The 5,894-nt window shown below is 41.0% G+C and overlaps 1 pseudogene across 1 annotated transcript; it reads left to right on the top strand.

Moving 5' to 3' along the window:
- Positions 1-1,926: 1,926 nt before the first annotated feature.
- Positions 1,927-3,922, top strand: LOC103733854 (annotated as a pseudogene). Its single transcript, XR_001872435.1, has one exon. The product of XR_001872435.1 is annotated as a protein SPT2 homolog pseudogene (transcript).
- The last annotated feature ends 1,972 nt before the right edge of the window (positions 3,923-5,894 follow it).

Raw genomic sequence — 5,894 nt, 5'->3', positions numbered from 1 at the left:
TTAATGGCTCCTAACTTGTGACCTAAATAAACTCCAAAGTTCTTCAGTAAAAATAACACGCTGTTACTTAGATTTCAACATACAACTTCTAAGGGAATAGAATCATTTAATATGTATGTTCCCAAAACAGTGATTTTCCTGTAATACTTGAAACTAAAAATCAAATTCTCCTAAAAATCTCATATATTCAAGGGAATTGTTGAATTTTCTGTCCTATGAAGAAATAAATGGGCATTTAATCCCTCTATCAAGTTTACAGAGGCTAGTTTAGGTAATTTCTTCAACAGATGCCTATGCACTTTATTGGATTTCTCTGAATTTGAGAATTTTATCTGACATTTAGACAAAATGGTGTAATCCCCTTGTTTACTGTATTTAAACATTAATTACATAATTATAAACAATGATCTCAAATACATCAAGATCAAGAAATATGAATTGAAATTCATATTGAAATGACTGTAAATTTATTCAGATAGTAGTAGAGCTTTACAACATCTCTGTAACAGACAAAATACAGAAATGGCCTTATTTCTATTTTTCCTGCCTTCATTCTCTGTCTCTTTCTGTTATTCCTGTCCTCTGCATTCTCTGTCTTCTCTCTAAATTTAGTAGTAATAAAGATTCTTACCTAAAACATCAAGACAAAAATATCTAGTCAGATGATATGATAGCTAATCCTGGGTATCAACTTGATTGGATCTGGGATTTACTGAAATGAACATTCTTGATTGAATCATTAGGAGCTGGAAGACCCACCCAAGTTGATTGGGCCTAGGATTTACTGAAATAATCCTTCTTATTGCATCATTTGGAGCTGGAAGACCCACCCAACTTGACTGGATCTGGGATTTACTGAAATGATCCTTTTTGATTGGGTCATTTGGAGCTGGATGACCCACCCAACTTGATTTGATCTGGGATTTACTGAAATAATCCATCTTATTGGATCATTTGGAGCTAGAGGACCCACCCAACTTGGTTGGATCTGGGATTTACTGAAATGATCCTTCTTGATTGGATCATTTGGAGCTGGAAGACTCACCCAATTTGACTGGATCTGGGATTTACTGAAATTATCCTTTTTGATTGGATGATTTGGAGCTGGATGACCCACCCAACTTGATTTGATCTGGGATTTACTGAAATAATCCTTCTTGATTGGATCATTTGGAGCTGGAAGACCCACCCTAAATATGGGCGTTAACTTCTTATAGCATCCCATATAAGGGCCATGGCAGGAGGGAGCTCTTACTGTTTTTACCTCTTGCCTTCTCTCTCACTAGTGAAGTCCTCTCAAGCTGCTGTGACTAACTTCTTCCAGTTCCAGTATAGACTGAAAACTAGCAGATCTCTTGGAATTAGTCAGGCCTTCAGCACTAGATTAAGACTATTTAGACATCTGGCCTTGTGGACTGAGCAACTTCCAGATTCTCAGCCTCTGCAGTGTGGTGCAGCCCTGTTGGACTACTGGACTCTAGCCTGTAAGGTAATTTGATAAATTCATATATATGTAGATATTTCTACAGTTCTGTTTCTTTTAGAGAGCTTTGACTAATACAGGTGGCAAAGCACTTTGCTTTTAAAAATTCATTTTGTAACATCTGTGAACTTAGAAAACTACATTAGATATCAAATTTTATGCAATGTTTGTAGGATTTATTATCTTTTGATATAGACATTATTTCCTTAATTTCCTATAACTTGTTTTCTGTGATTTTTCTAGCTATTCTGAGTTTTTGATGAGCCATACAGTATTAACCCTTTAAAAGAAAGAAACACCACTGCATCAGGAGGTGCCAGAAGTGCTGCTTGGAGGTCTAGCCAAGGGACAGCAGGAGCACAGCTGCTTGGGTAGGCCACTCAGGAGCAGGGCACATGGCCATACTCGCTTCAGCTGCATCCCCAGCCCCTGGCCCAGCCACCATGGACTTCAGGGAAATCCTGCTGATTGCTTCCAAGGGACAAGGTGTCAACAACCTGCCAAAAAGTTATAGTTTGGCAGTGGGGCCTCCCAAGAAAGACCCAAATGTTAAAGGTGTCCAGTCAGCAGCTGTACAAGCTTTTCTTCGAAGGAAGGAAGAGGAGCTGAGACAAAAAGCCTTAGAAGAGAAGAGGAGGAAAGAGGAGCTAGTGAAAAAGCGAATTGAGCTCAAACATGACAAGAAAGCAAGAGCCATGGCCAAGAGGACAAAAGACAATTTCTGTGGTTATAACGGGGTTCCTGTTCAGAAGCAGTCAAATAAGAGGCAGGCCATGAAAAGCCATACCAGCCAGGGAACAGACTAAGAGTACCAGGTGGAAGAGGAGTTCTTTGAGTCCAACCAAGCAGAATCAGAGCAGGAGGACAAGGAAGAGCAAGAACCTCTCCAAGTTGAAAGCAATCCAAATGTCCCCCTCAGAAGTGCCCCACTCCCCATGAACTTCACTGATTTACTGAGGCTAGCTGAGAAGAAGCAGTTTGAACCAGTGGAGATGAAAATCCTGAAAAAAAAAGAAGAGCGACCTATGACTGCAGAGGAACTTCGGGAACGAGAATTTCTTGAACGAAAACAGGAAAAAGAAACCTGAAACAGATGTAAAACTACCTCCATTTGTGTCCCAAAGGGCACCATCTCATAAAGAAGGCATGGGCACAAAACCTAGTAGAAGTTCTGGGGACAAGCATCTTTCTTCCAAGAGAATGCCCTTTCCTGAGGGTGAGAAGAAATTCAGACCCAGCACAGCCAGTGAGAAACACTTAGCTTTGTCTTCATTCAGATCTGTGCCGGGAGAGAGGACCAACGTAGGATCTGTCAATAGCTCCCAACCCTCATTTCTGGAGGGTCACCACAGACCTGTTCTCAATGTGGTTGGAAAGTCTCACCCCAACACTAATTCGCCAAGTGTCCCAAAGACTTTTGCAACTGGGACTCAGAAATCTACTTCTGAACACAAAGCCAAAAAGTCTCTTCCCTCTCATCCTAGCCATTCTGAGTCCAGTGTCAAGCAACTAGGCAGCAACTCCAGCTCAGTTCCAGGGCTGGCTCAGACCACACTTTGTTCTGGCCCTGTTTCCAGATGCCAGAATGGCACCTCAAGTTCAGAATCTGTGCGATCTGTCAGTGGGGTCAGAAAGCAAGCCAGTATCTCACGTCCCTCTGGACGGACAGGCAGGGGCACAAATGGCCCTGGACAGCCTGAAAGTAATTCAAGTGGCCCTGGGCAACACACCAGTGGCCCAAGTGGTTCTGGGAGACATATAGGCAGCTGTAGAGGCCCTGGGAAACCTATAAGCAATTCACGTGACCTTCAGCGACCAATGAGTCTCTCAGGTCTTCCTGCAAGTCCAATCGGTGGCTCTGGGAGATCCATAAGTGGTTCAATTCCAGCTGGACGAACTGTCAGTTCAGGCCCTGGCAGACCAATGAATAGCTTAGGCCCTGGGCAGATGGTTAGTATCCCCGGCACCCCCATAAAGCCCAAGTGCACTGTTGTCTCAGAAACAATTTCCTCCAAGAATATTGTTAGCCAACCAAGCAATGGACATGGACAGATGAATGGAATGAAGCCTCCCCTGTCTGGCTGCAGATATACCCAAGGTCCTCAAAGGCTTCCCTTCCATACTGGTTGCAGAAGGCCACGAGAGTTGGAAGAAGAAGAGGATGATGAGTATGACTCTGAAATGGATGATTTTATTGACTATGAAGGGGAACCTCAGGAAGAAGTATCCAAGCACATTCGGGAAATCTTTGGCTATGACCGAAAAAAATATAAAGATGAAAGTGATTATGCCTTACGTTACATGGAGACTAGTTGGAAGGAACAGCAGAAGGAAGAGGCAAAGAGTTTGAGACTAGGTATGAAAGAGGACTTGGAGGAAATGAGGAGTGAGGAGGAAGAAATTAAACGTCAAAAAGCCAAGAAGCTGAAGAGACATTAGTTGCTGCTGTATTCTTGTGAATTCTGGGAACTCGGCTTCGAGGTGTCCTACCTTCAGACTGATTAAGCTCCTTTATCATTTTAGATTTACACTTGGAAAAGGGATGCATACTGTCATTTGCAGGCTGTCAGTTGTGTGTAACATGTTTTCAGATAGTACAGGGTGAAATCTGTAATGAAGATGGTACAGTGTCTGCTGTGTGCTGATGAAAACAATGTTCACAGATGGCCCCTTGATCCTGTTGAACTATGCATTTTAACGCAGGGCCACTCACCAGTCAGTCAATTATTTATTTTCCTCTGCTACTTTAAAAGGAGAAAAAGATTGGTGTGTGAGAAGGGCACTGCCCGGCTCCCAATCCTACTTGCCCTTATGAGGGATGACCTGGCCCTGCATCAGTGCTGCCAGCAATGAAGTGATCTGTCCTAATCTATGTTTGAAGACCAGAGGCTTTACACTTACCACATTGATGTCATCTTTGTGATTTTGAAGTACAAAATAGAATGAATTATTTTTTATTCAGCACTAATTGTGGATAGGATGCAAAGCATTCTTAATAATTTATGTGGCTAGGTAACAGAAATTTTCCAAGATAAATTGCAAATTATGCCAGTACAAGAACATTCTTTTCCAATTTTCTCTTCAAGTTTACTGTCATGTTGACTTCAGTGTAAAATAGACAAGGTTTCTTGCTACTGTGTTCATTTTTTTACACTTTTAAATTTAATTTTCATATTAAGAGAAATCATTAGCTTTGAAAGTAATAGTGTAACAAATCAGGCAGTGACATGTGAAGCTCCCCTTCCACCCTGTTCTCCCCATTATAAAGAATATTTTGGCATCCTAAAGTACTCCTGTACTCCTTGATGTTAATAACATTGCATTTTTAGCTTAAATACCTTAGAAAATATTAATGACAAAATAAAAACTAAATTTGTGTGTATCAAGAGTACTACCATCTCTCTTTACTCATATTGTACTTTTATATCAAACTGCAGTGTGAAAAGTTTTCCTGTTGCTGGTGTTTTACTGAGCTGTGGAGCTTTCTTTGAATCCATCTCAAATTCAGACTTAGAGACTTTGTCATTTAAGCCTAGAGTACAATCAGCCTGATCTAGGATCTGACTAGAAGGAGGCCCCATCTCAAGGACAGTCAACAACAGAAAATGATATGGGGTGTGAGAGGCATGTAGAGGGTTGGCGACAGTCAGAATGAAGCTTGTAGGACAATTCTACAATAAACATTCTGGCTCTCTTAAGCCATTGGACCCTGAGGAATGGGAAGTAGGAGAAGTCCAACAAAGAATTCTTACTCTTTGACAGGTCCAGACTTTCATATATCTTTATCCATAATGTGATCATTAAGAATGGATATGATAGCTTTTCATTTTCAGCCTTCCTTACTGGGACCATTTGACCCAGTCCTTTAAAACTAACTCATTTTGAATTGACTTTTGAACTTTGAAAGTGCAGGGATATAATCTTAAAGGGTAGATAACACCCTAACTCTCCATGTAGATCTGGATATACTGGTAGTAGATAAGCCTATTGACCTTCCCTCCCCCAGCTCATCATTAGCTTACCGATGATGTGATAGTGCATATGATAGAATAGGCTTAGAATATTTTTTTGCCATCACATCTGTACTTCCCTCCTCATCATGGTTTTTCTTGGCTAAATTTTCAATATTCACACTCTAAAATCTGTAATTGCAATCAAGTGCTTGGTGTAGCCAAAAGATTTCTGGTGACTTGAAGTTTACTGTACTTTTTGATAGGGGCAGCTATTTGCACAAAAAGGAGCCATTGTGCTAGACACAAGTAACTTGATAGAAGGGTTAGGTTGTAATGCCTCATGCCTGAGTGCATTTCTGTAACAGATGCAGGTTTGCATCGCCGTTATGCAAGCCCACTTGTGTGCCTCATTTTAAAAAGAGCAGGAAAGAAATATTATAAGTCCTTTAAACTTATCT

The sequence above is a fragment of the Nannospalax galili genome, unplaced genomic scaffold (assembly GCF_000622305.1).
Source record: "Nannospalax galili isolate Female #2095 unplaced genomic scaffold, S.galili_v1.0 scaffold256, whole genome shotgun sequence".
Lineage (NCBI taxonomy): Eukaryota > Metazoa > Chordata > Mammalia > Rodentia > Spalacidae > Nannospalax > Nannospalax galili.
The sequence above is the reverse complement of the archived record's forward strand: the minus strand, read 5'-3'. Positions and strand labels throughout refer to the sequence as shown.